The following is a 13605-nucleotide window of genomic DNA, read 5'->3' as shown; positions in this document are numbered from 1 at the left end:
GACACAAAACCAACAAGATTATGTGATGATCAACTGTGATAGACTTGCCTCTTTTCAACAATGAGGCTCATTTCAAAGCAATTCCAAAAATCTTGTGATGGAATGCGCCATCCATATCTAGAGAGAAAACTAAGGAGACTGAATGTGGTTCAAAGCATAGTATTTTTACCTCTTTTGTTGTTGTGGGTTTTTTTTTTCTTTCTCTTGTTTTTGATCTTATTTTTTTTTGTACTGCATGATGAATATGGAAATATTTTTAGAAGAATTGCACATGTTTAACCTATATCAGATTGTTTACTGTCTTGGGGAAGAAGGGAGGGAGAAAGGAAGAAAATTTTGGAATAAAGTTTTGCAAAGATGAATGTTGAGAACTATCTTTGCATGTATTTGGAAAAATAAAATACTATTGAAAAATAAATGCTTGTTGACTTGACTTGATTGTCTATGCTTGCTCCACATTTTTCCCAAAGCATGTCCTTTATGATTCAGGACATCATGATTCAGGAAATAGGCTTTCAAGACTTTCTATGTGGGGAATTTGCATTATCCAAATAAAGTGATGGTTGTCCACACATGCATAGGCCCTGGTTATATCTGATTTTTCTATGAAGAAAGAATACTAAGAAAAAGCTTTTGTTGGTCAAAGGATAGAAACAGTTCTCAAAGGAATAAATCCAAGCTCTTATCAAGCTACATAAAACTGCTTCAAATCATCAATGAACAGAAAATGCAGATTAAAGCAATTTAAATGTTCTATCTCATGCTCCTTACATTAGCAAAGTTTACAAAAAGGGAAGAGGACAAATACTGGAGTAGTTTCCCCATAATTCCTAGTCACACTCCTAGTCAGTCAACAATTGGTCAACAATTATTTATTAAATATGTACTAGGTGTCAAGCAGGGTTTGGGGGATACAAATATAAGGAATGAAACAATTAGTATTTGCAAGGAGTTTACACTTTAATAAAGGAGACAAATATACACATATATGTGCATATAGATATACATATATAGATACACATATATTTAACTACTTTGTATACATTTGTATTTAAATACAAAAAGACACATATAGTGTTAAGATAAAAGAATAAATACAAATATATACAAAATAACTAAATGCAAGTTAGCTTGGAAGAGAGGACACTAGCAATTAGAGAGATCAGGAAAGACTCCATGTAGAAATGGTACTTGAACTGCATCTTAAAAGAAGAGAGGGTCTCTGAGATAGAATTATGGAAGCAATGCATTCTAGGCATGAAGAAGAGTCAGTATGAAAGTACAGAGATGGGAAATTGAATGTTATATGGAGGAAGAGAGAGAAGGCTAGTTTGACTGGATCACAGAGTGCACAAGAAGTAATATCCAATGAGGATGGAAAGAAAGATTAAGGCCAGAGCCAGGAGTACCTTAAAAACTAGATGGAGCTTAAAAACTAAACAAGAATTTATTTTTGATCCTAGAGGCAATAGGGAACAACCATAGTTAGTTTTGTAGGGAAGCTACACAGTCAGGTGCGTAAGGAAAATTACTTGAGCAGGAATGGGTGAGATGGTTTGGAGTGGAGAGAGACTTGAGACAAGGACACTAATGGAGGAGCTGCTGCAATAATGTAGGCAAGAGATGATGAAGGCCAAACTAGGATGGTAATTGAGTGAAGGGAGAAAAAGGGATGGATGTAAAGATATTGTGGAAGTAGAAATGGAAAAACATGTCGACTGATTGGATTTGTGAGGTGATGAAATATAAGTAGAGAGTTCAGGATGATGTAAAGGTCATAAACTTGGATGCTTGGAAGGTGGTGGCTTTTACCAGAAATATTCCATAGTGACCATATCTCTTGTTGCCACGTGTAATACTGTCTCCTTCAATTCATACTTGTGGGTTTGGTTCCCCCAAGATGGACAAAGTCCAAGTCATTCTCTGTACTCTCTATAGCTTATGAACTCCCACCCATGTATATTTACCTTCAATAGTCAGTCACAAGAAACTCTGCTCAAAGCAAAGGCACTTGCTGAAACTCCAGTACAAAACATGTACCCCCAAACTTGGGGTGTATTCTTCCACAAATACACAAAGCTTCAATAGTTAGAGTAAGTATATAAAATATATAATATATATGGAATTTACATATATAGTATATATATAGTAGTGCATATACATAATATATGTAAGGAATTTACATAACCAAGGCAACTTACACCTCTGCATTGTAATGTTGTTTCTCTGCTCATAACATACTCATGCTTCTCTCTCTGGGCACAGTGAATCAGCCAGGAAGGTCTGTCAATTTGATTCTAAATCTGAATTCTTTGGGCCTGTTTTCTGTTTCACATAGTATCTCCTAATGGGTATGTAGTTCTGAAGTAAGAAACCATAGCTAATGCAGAATATTGGGAATTCGCACCCTCTTCTCTATTATCTTTTCCTGAACTATGGAAGAGATACAAAGGGAAAAGTAAAAATTCTATCTCTTTTTTTTTCTATATTCTTTTTAAATTTATTTTTATTTTTAATTTGTAGAATAAAACAAGCATTTTCATAACATAGTACAATAAAAAAAGATGATGGCCCATGAATCTGAAAATCTGCTATGCACAACTTGCTTTTTCTTTCCAACATATAGCAAAACTATTATGTAAATTTCTTTTTTTTTACTTCCCTCCTCCCTACCTGAGAGATGGCTACCATTAGATACAAATATGTGTGTGAGAGAGTATGTAAAAATATTCTATACATAATTCTATTTATCAGTTCTTTCTCTGGATGCAGACAGCATCTTCTTCATATACCCTTTGTAGTTAATTTGAGTATTTGTATTGGACAATACAATTTATTCTCTCAAAGTTGCTCTTAAAACAATATTGCTCTTAACATGTACAATGTTCTCTTGATTTTGCTTGTTTCACTCTTTATTATTTCATTCAAGTCTTTTTTTTTTTTTTTTTTTTTGGAGAGACAATTGGAATGAAGCAACTTGGGTCACACAAATAGTGTGTATTAAGTGTCTGAGATGGCATTTGAACTCATGTCCTTCTGACTCCAAGGCCTGTGCTCTATCTACTATGCCATCTAGCTGCCCCCTCATACAAGTCTTTCCATGTTTTTCTAAAATCAATGAGCTCCCAAATCATTATTAATCAGAGAAATGCAAATTAAGACAACTCTGAGATACCACTACACACCTGTGAGATTAGCTAGAGTGACAGGGAAAGATAATGTGGAATGTTGGAGGGGATGTGGGAAAACAGGGACACTGATACATTGTTGGTGGAATTGTGAACACATCCAGCAATTCTGGAGAGCAATTTGGAACTATGCTCAAAAGTTATCAAACTGTGCATACCCTTTGATCCAGCAGTATTTCTACTGGGCTTATACCCCAAAGAGATACTAAAAAAGGGAAAGGGACCTGTATGTGCCAAAATGTTTGTGGCAGCCCTGTTTGTAGTGGCTAGAAGCTGGAAAATGAATGGATGCCCATCAATTGGAGAATAGTTGAGTAAATTGTGGTATATGAACGTTATGGAATATTATTGTTCTGTAAGGAATGACCAGCAGGATGAATACAGAGAGGACTGGCGAGACTTACATGAACTGATGCTAAGTGAAATGAGCAGAACCAGGAGATCATTATATACCTCAACAACAATACTGTTTGAGGATGTATTCTGATGGAAATGGATCTCTTCGATAAAGAGAGCTAATACAGTTTCAATTTATCAAAGATGGACAGAAGCAGCTACACCCAGAGAAAGAACACTGGGAAATGAATATAAACTGCTTGCATTTTTGTTTTTCTTCCCGGGTTATTTATACCTTCTGAATTCAATTCTCCCTGTGCAACAAGAAAACTGTTCGGTTCTGCAAACATATATTGTATCTAGGATATACTGTAACCTATTCAACATGTAAAGGACTGCTTGCCATCTGGGGGAGGGGGTGGAGGGAGGGAGGGGAAAAATCGGAACAGAAGTGAATGCAAGGGATAATGCTGTAAAAAAATTACCCTGGCATGGGTTCTATCAATAAAAAGTTATTTAAAAAAATAAAATCAATAAGTTCATCATTTCTTGTAACATAATAGTATTCCATCACAATCATATACACAACTTCTTCAGGCATTCCCAACTGATGAGCATTCCTATAATTTCCAGTCCTTTGCCACTACAAAGAGAGCTGCTATAAACATTTTAGAAAAATATATTCTTTTCCTTGTTCCATAAACAACTTTGAAAACAGAGCAAAAAGTGGTATTGCTAGGTCAAAGGGTATAGAGAGTTTAATAACTCTTTGGACATAATTCCAGATTGTTCTCCAAAAATCTAATAGATTTGGCTCTTCTCAACAATGTGGTGATTCAAGGAAATTTCAATAGACCTGAGACAGAAAATGCCATCTTCATCCAGAGAGAGAACTATGGAGACTGAATGTAGATTAAAGCATGATATTTTCATTTTTTTGTTTGCTTTTTTTTCTTTCTCATGGTTTTTTCCTTTTTGATATTATTTTTCTTGCCCAGCATGACAAATATAGAAATAAGTTTAAAAGAATCGAATATATTTAACCTATATCAGATTGCTTCTTGTCTTGGGAAGGAGGGAGGTAAGGAAGGGAGAGAGAAAAATTTGAAAAACAAAATGTTACAAAAATGAATGTTGAAAACTATCTTTATATGTATTTCGAAAAATAAAATACTATTGAGAAAAAACAAAACAAAACAAAAGCAAAATGGATGGATCATTTTACAATTTTACCAACAATGAAAAGATTCTCTTTCAAAAGTTATTCTTCCAAAACTAGCTGTCTTTTCAATGACCAGAGATGACCCTTCTCAGAGATTGATCAGACCTTTTAAGATATACCAGGAGTGCAGTCCTTCAAGCATCCAATGGATACCCTGTAATTCTACCTAATAAATTAAAAGTTTCTTTTCAACTCCTAATAGATAATAAAGTGAAACTACCTTTTATATTTCCTTTACAGTATCCCATCAAATCTCAAAGGAATGAACCATTTAAAATATGAATGAGGCAAAACTATAACACCTCATTGTTTCTATTACCAGCTCTTACCAACTGTCATTTCATCAAGTGGATTGGAGAAACTCAATTGATAAGGATTCCCCTGAACAATTCCATACACACACAACTGATTGAAAGTTATAGATAAAACAAGATTTTACTTTTACTTTAAGTACTTACTGCTTATTGATTACAAAAAAGCCTTTACATTAATACAGCAAATGTTATCTTAATAACTTCTTCATAGAAAGTATTTCCTATTCACATGACAAAACCCTTCTATATTCTTTGGAAGATATAAACAACAGAGGTAACTTTGTTCAACAACCCTTTGAATATCCATGTGAGATGAGAAATATATGCTCATCAAAGGCACTAGTCATTTGGTCAAGGAGGAAGCCACATAGTTAAAGATGAAAGGGAATTCCATGACATGATCAAGTCATTTAGATGCTATTTGTGAATGACTTTGTTCTGATTTTGGATTGCTGGAAAACTGACCGAAAGGGATTCATAATCATCATAAGTTTGGTCTAGTCAGCCAAACAAGTAGGGTGGTGTCTTTCAATTCATGTGTAGTATGGATTTAAGTGAGGCAAAGTTACACAAAGTCATCAGCCTTACTATCTCTCCTAAAGCCTCCGCTGTCCAGTGGTAGCAGAGTCAAGACAACTGCTGATGATTCAAGATGCAGTGGATGATCTTGGTGTCTTAAATGTCTACAAAAAAAATCAACTGGATGAAGTTATTGCCTGGATGATATCATGCAATTAAATAGTAAACCTAAAGAATACATCAGAGATTCCCTGTTGGACAGATAGTTCAAATAGATAAGAAGCTGAACCAAGAATTAAAGAGAGAAGAAATCAGGCTAGATTAACTTTATAAGAACACAAAGTTCTATTAATGACCTCAAAAGCCTTCCCTGACCCAAATTCCATCTTTTTAATGGCAATTTTGAATCTGTATTGTTGTATGGCTTATAGTGTCTAAAGAATTAAAAATGATTATTGGTGAAAATGGAATAAAGAAGTTCATACTAGATATGATCAGGCTACAAAATCTAGCAAAAAGGGAACTTCAAAGAAGAGTCAAATTAAAAGATGCCATCAAGGAAATATAGTCTTCAGGAGTGGGGTGAAGAAAAAGGTGGGCGAATTACATGGTGAAAGCAAAGTATAATACTTGTCTAACCTGGTATCCTCTAATATTAGGAGAAATAAGAAAAACTAACCGTTATGTTATATATTATATTTCAGGTTTTCAAAGCACTTTACACATATTATCTCATGAGGGCCTTAAGACAACCCTGGGAAGCAGGTGCTATTATTGTCATTACCATTTTACAGATAAGGACACAAAATGTGAGAAAGGTTAAGTGAACATGGCTAGAATAGTAAATAAATTCTATCTGTCTAAGGTAGAATTTAAACTTGTCTTCTTGAATCCAATTTATCACTTTAACCTACCAGTTACCTAGCTATCTACCGTAGGGGAAATTGAGAAAAGTCCCCAGCACATGGAGTAGACTGATATCTCCTCCCCTCTCAAGTTATGGGATGTCATTCAGGATGGGCACAAATCAATTCGTTTCAAGGGAATATCTTGCCAATGAAATTACAGATTGATTTGAATAATGTTAGCTTTATCCAATCCCCAAAACCTAGAGACAGAAACAACACATCTTCTAAATTCCTATAATTATTATGTTGCTCCTATAGCACAAGATCCAAATAAAAAACTCATTTGATATAACAGGAAATATGGAAAATAGCTTCCTACTGCCTCCTGAGTAAAATTCAAGTTCTTTTTCTTGACATTCAAAGCCTATTGCTTCCCTTTTTCTAGCCTCAGTAGTATAATAGTACAATGATTCTCAAAGCATAAACAGGAGATTCCTGGGGGTTCCTAAGACTCTTTCAGAGGAGTCTGCTGGGTCAAAATTATTTATATAATAATGCAAAAGTTTTTTTTATTTTTAAATAATATATAACAATAATGATATATGGTATATGTATGTGTATAAATCTACATCCCTCCACATACATACACACACAGAGACAAACCCATTTTAAATTTGGCCCTTACTGCCTAAAGACAAGGTATAGTACATTTCCCTCTTTCCCACAAGTTCCCTTTTACCCTTAAGGAGATTGAAGGGGGATGTTGGAGTACACATATACAGACACACACATACATATAGGTATGTGAAAACCTGGGTTTCTCTGGGCATGTCCACTTCTCCTAACATGGAGATGACTTTTTGAGCATGCCCAGTTTGACTAACATAGAAGCCTATGCATCCCTTACCATATAGATAGGGATAGTCTCCTTTGATTGATTGCCTATATATTTTTTTCTTTTTCTTTTTTTTCTTTTTCTTTTTTCTTTTTATTTTTCATTTTTTAAAAATTTTAATAGCTTTTTATTTACAAGTTATATGCATGGGTAATTTTACAGCATTGACAATTGCCAAACCTTTTGTTCCAATTTTTCCCCTTCTTCCCCCCACCCCTCCCCTAGATGGCAGGATGACCAATACATGTTAAATATATTACAGTATAAACTAAAGACAAAATAAGTATACATGTCCAAACCGTTATTTTGCTGTACAAAAAGTATTGGACTCTGAAATATTGTACAATTAGCCTGTGAAGGAAATCAAAAATGCAGGTGGGCAAAAATATAGGGATTGGGAATTCAATGTAATGGTTGTTAGTCATCTCCCAGAGTTCTTTTGCTGGGTGTAGCTGGTTCAGTTCATTACTGTTCCATTGGAACTGATTTAGTTCATCTCATTGCTGAAGATGTGCCTATATATTTAAAGCTGGAAAGACTGCATATTAGCTTTTTTTCCAATGTCTCCAGAAGGTGAAAATCCCAACCATCCCATAGCAAACCAGTAAAAGTGAAAAGATTTTTTTTCCCCCTTCACCCTCTCTTTTACCCTATTTGAGAAATAGAGCTGGGGTTATTGTTTCTGTTTTGTGTTATTTGTCCTCCTGAGATTCAGATACTACAGATGACCTACATAGGACCTGGAAGTTCAAGCTTTAGTTATTTTAGAGCAAGGATTACAAGCAAGATGGGTTTAGCCAGCATAAAAGGTGTTGGGATTCAATCCAGAGAGAAATTTTGGATTTAGAACTATGACTGTGCTGTATAGGACCTGAGCTAAACTATAAATTTAATTCCTAGCTAGAAACCGAATCCCTTTCTTCTCCCTAATGACTGAGGTGATATAAAAGGGTATAGGGAATTATTCCTCCCACACTCTGGGGGAGTAAGTTTTTAAATTTGTGATTATACCTTCTGAAGTATTTCTGTGTAAAAGCTAATATTATTGTTAGGGGATAATGGAACTGGAATGCTAGGGACTATCCCTTACAATTGAGAGACTATCATCAGAAGGGATTGGAGTCCTTTGCAGAGAGCCTAGATGCCCCAAACATCTCCCCTCAATCTCCTTAAGGGTATTGGAGAATTTGGGAGAGGAGTGAAACATATCATACTTGGTCTTCAGGCAGTGGGGCCAAGGTAATATGTTTTTGTCTCTCTGTCTCTACACACAGACACATAGACACACACACACACACACACACACACACACACATACACAGACTAAGTATATATATAAAATACATACTACATATACTATATATCATAAAGTATGTACATCATGGAGTACATAGAGTATGTATACTATATATACATCTTACACATATAATATGTATATGCTATATACTTTATATATGGATATGTATGCATGTATATTGCTATATGCTCTATTTTTATGTGTCTCACATACATACATCCATGCATACACATAAAAAACCCACATAAACAAAAACTTGTGGAGGGAAGGGTCTCAATATTATAGAGTATTGGGATCTGCATGTACAAAAATATTTATAGCTGCTCTTTTTGTGGGGGCAAGGAATTGGAAATTGAGTGGATGCCCATCAATTGAGGAATGACTGAATAAGTTATGGAATGTGAATGTAATGGAATATCATTGTTTTAAAAAAATGATAAGTAGATTGATTTCAGAAGAGCCTGGAAAGATTTACATGAACTAATGCTGAGTGAAATCAACAGAATCAGGAGAACCTTGTTATGATAAAAGCAAGATTTTGAGATAATCAACTTTGATAGACTTAGTTCTCAGCAATGCGGTGATCCAAGACAATTTCAATAGGCTTGGGAAGGAAAATGCCATCCATATCCAGAGAAAGAACTATGGATAGTATGAATGAAGATCAAAGTATACAATTTCTACCTTTTTTTGTTTCTTTGCTTTTTCTTTCTTGTGGTTTTTCCCTTTTGTTCGGATTTTTCTTTTACATCATGACTAATATGGAAATGTTAAAAATGATTGTAGATATTTAACCTTTATCAGATTGCTTGCTGTCTTGGGAAGAAAGGGAGAAAAAAAATGGAACTCAAAATGTTATAAAAACAAATGTTGAAAACTATGTAATTGAAAAATGTAATTGAATGTAATTGTATTTGTAATTGAACATGTAATTGAAAAAATAAAATACTATTAAAAATAATATATGGCATAGCTATGTAGTAAAATACATTGAGGAAAGAGCATCAGCCCTGGAGTCAGAAAAACCCAAGTTCAAATCTGGTCTCAGACACTAATTAGCTCTACGACACTGGACAAATTATTTAACCCCAATTGCCTCTAAGAATAAATAAATAAACTCTAAAAGAGACACAAGACCAAAAAGTTTGAGAATCATTGATGTAATGGAAAAAAGCATCAAATTTAGTCTGAAAACCTAAATTCAATACTTGGCTCAGGCATTTGCTCTCTGTGTGACTTTTGAGCCAGCTACTTCTTTGTCTCTCAGTCTCTATATTTGTAAAGAAAGCTGTACTGATCAATCTCTAATTTCCAGCTCTGTATGCTATTTAATTTCCCCCATGTATACCCAATGCTTTAGTCATCACAATAATAGGCAAAACATCAGGTAGGTAGGATTGATCCAAAATGCTCTAGGAAAATGTCTTAAAATCACAGGATTTGGACCTCAGCAACCATCTAGTCTGACCTATAGCCAAAAGGTAGTTCCATTAGCAATAAAAATAATTATAGCTAACTAGAACCTTCATAGTGCTTTAAGGTTTGTAAAACACTTTACATATGTTAACTCATTTGATTTTCACAACAACTTTATGGGGGAGGTGCTATTATTATGCCCACCTTAGATAAGAACACTTTGATTTGTCCAGCATCATGCAGTTGATAGGGTGAAAAAGACCCCAACATGAACTCCTTCATTAGTAGCTAGATGGATCATGGGGCGATTTAGAAGAGATGTTGATAGGAGAAAAGCTTTTGTTGAATTTAAAGGATCTTTGTTGCAGTGGACCCTAAATGAATTCCCACTACTCCCCGAGGCAAGCAAGGAGGGGGTATTGATTACCCTGTCCTAAGAACAGTAGGCCCTTGTTGAATTCCTTGCATTGACAAAAATATCATGACCCCACAGTTACTATGTCCAATCAGAATGCCACACAATAGATGTCAACCCCAAAGGTTATTTTTCTCTTATTAAAAAAACAAAAACAAAAAACTATTGGTACTCCATTTTTTTTGCTAACTCCTTTTAGGAACTTATCTCTCTTTACTAAGCATCACAATCTCAGGTTCATTAGGGTTAGTTTTTCCCCTGTAAATGGCTAGTTCATTAGAAACTTTGTTCCACTTTATAAAGTCTTCCCCCTTCTGAATGGTGACTTTTCTTAGGGAATTTAGTGATTAATCACTAAACTCCTCCTTTGGAACTTAACCTACTGCCAATCATGCAACCAAATCTTGATTTGGAGATGGTCTAAATCTACAAATTCTTTCAAGTCACCTTGTGACGCTAGTCCCAAACCCCAATATATTTTAGGAGTTCAACCCTTGCATCTCATCAAAGCTAATGTTTATGGTAGAGTTTGAATCCAGATCTTTTTGACTGCAAATCCCATGCTCTATCCAAAGGGTCATCTTGCCTCTATTTGAAGATCTTTACTGAAAGGAAACCAGTTACCTTATGAGGCAGCCTATCTAATTGTTACCAAGATTTTATGGAGAGTAAACCTGTATTGCCTCTTTTGGACTACCAACCATTGCTGCTAGTTTGCCCTCAAAGACCAAACAGAAAAGTCAGCTTCTTGGCCATAATAACTTTTCATATGCTTTTTAAAGAAAAATAGCTACCATGATCTCTCTGAATCTTCTTTTATCCAAAATTAAAATAGCTACTATGACCTCTCTGAATCTTCTTTTATCCAAGACAAACTTTTATTGAGGTCCATCATAGACTCAAATCCTTTCACCATCCTGGATTTGTATACTTTCCAGTTGATCAGTAGCCCTTTTAAGCTTCTGTTGCCCATAATTGAGCATAGTAGTCCAGATGAGGAAAAGTATAAAGAGAGTATTACTGATTTATTCCTGGAGGCTATATTTCTTTTTATTATTTTACTAATAATAGCTTTTTATTCTTCCAAATACATGCAAAGTTAGTTTTCAACATTCACTCTTGTGTTCAACATTCAAACCTTATGTTCCAAATTTTTCTCCCTCCCTCCCCACCACCCTGTCCCATAGACAGCAAGTAATCCAATATAAATTAAACATGTGTAATTCTTCTAGACATATTTCCATATTAGTCATGCTGCATCAGAAAAATCCGATCAAAAGGTCAAAGAAAAAAAATGAGGAAAAAAAAACAAGCAAGCAAACAACAAACAGAAGTGAAAATACTATGCTTTGATCCACATTCAGTCTCCATAGATCTCTCTCTGCATGCAGATTGTTTTCTCCATCACAAATCTTGGAATTGAGACTGTGTTTCTTTTAATAGAATCCAAAACTGCATTAGCAGTCTGATAACACTGCAGAGTCATATGGAATTTGTGGTCCCATAAAATAGACAGGGCAAGCTAGGTAGTACAGTTGATAGAGAAAACTAGATATGTAATCAGGAAGATACGTCTTTCTGACTTCAAATCTGACCTCACACACCCTACCTGTGAAACCCTGAGCAAGAGACTTACCCTGTGTGCCTTGGTTTCCTAAAAACCTATAAAATGAACTGAAGAACTGGTAGGTCTATATTCCAAAGACATCCAAAAAATGGAAAAGGATCTATTTGTACAAAAATATTTATCCCATATCTTTTTGTGGTACCTAAGAATTGAAAATCAAGGGGTATTTAGATGCACAGCAGATAAGAGTACCAGTCCTGAAGTCAAGAGTCAGGAGAATTAGAAATCAATGTCTATCAATTGGGGAATAGCTAAACAAACTGTGGTATATGATGGTAATGGAATAGAACTGTGCTGTAAGAAATGACAAGCAGGATGATTTCAGAAAAACCTGGAAAGACTGAGATAAACTGATATCAAGTGAAGTGAGCAGAACTAGGAAAATGTCATACATAGTAATAGCAATATTGTTCCACAAAAAACTGTGAATGACTTAGCTATTCTCATCAATACAATGATCCACAACAATCCCAAAAGACTAATGAGGCATACTCTCTGCCTCCACAGAAAGAAATGATATTGATTGAATGCAGACTGAGGCATGCCATTTTTCACTCATTTTTTTCTTTTTTTTTTTTTTTTTGAATATTCCAGATGACTTAATGGAAAAGTTTTACATACTTGTACATTTATAACCTAAAAATAAAAATAAACTGCAGAAGGAAATGGCAAATCACTCTAGTATCTTTGCCAAGAAAACCTCAAATGGGGTCATCAAGAGTTGAACGTGACTGAACAAGAGCAATATAACAGCCAGATATTTTTCAGACAAACTGCTGCCTAACCATACCTATCTCCAGAACTTCCTTGGGTCTGGGGTATTTTATCTTTAGAATAGAAATAATATTTGTACTATCTAACTCGGAAGATAAAGCACAACTTTGTTGCTTTTTTTAATTAAGAGTAAATGTAACATGTGTGAAGGTGATTTTTAATTTATTCCTACTGAACTCTTGTCTTAATAGATTCATCTCACTTCTTTAACCTGGATCTTTTCGGATTCCTTTGTCATTTGGGAGGGGGTTTGGGATTCAGGGTGGATTTTATTGACAGAAAGTAATCCATGTTGGCTGGACAATAGGATGTAAAAAGGCAAGTTGGAGCCAGACTGGGAAGTATTTTAAAACCTTGGGTAAGGAAATCTGTATTTTTATTACGGAGCCACTAAAATTTACTTTAGCAGGGGAATGACACGGTCAGATCAGTGCCTTCGGAAGATTATTCTGGAAGCATTCCAAACCTTCTATCACTTGGTACGGAGCTCTGTACACATAGAAGTGGTTGGTTGAAAGAAGGAAGGAATAAATGAATGAATGAACGAACGAACGAATAATGTGCAGGACTAGTCCCTGAGTTTCAGAGTGTAAATGCTTAGAACAAAACGCAGAGAGGTAGACGGAGGCAGCCTTCGGCCCCCAATCAGTCTTTCTGCTCCTTTCCACCCAGCAGAAAGACCCTGTATTTCTCAATAGCCTGGGAGACGAGTTAAACGCAACTAGCACACACGCCACCACTGCACATGCGCCAG

This window comes from Antechinus flavipes, chromosome 1 (assembly GCF_016432865.1).
Source record: "Antechinus flavipes isolate AdamAnt ecotype Samford, QLD, Australia chromosome 1, AdamAnt_v2, whole genome shotgun sequence".
NCBI classification, from domain to species: Eukaryota; Metazoa; Chordata; class Mammalia; order Dasyuromorphia; family Dasyuridae; genus Antechinus; species Antechinus flavipes.
The sequence above is the reverse complement of the archived record's forward strand: the minus strand, read 5'-3'. Positions refer to the sequence as shown.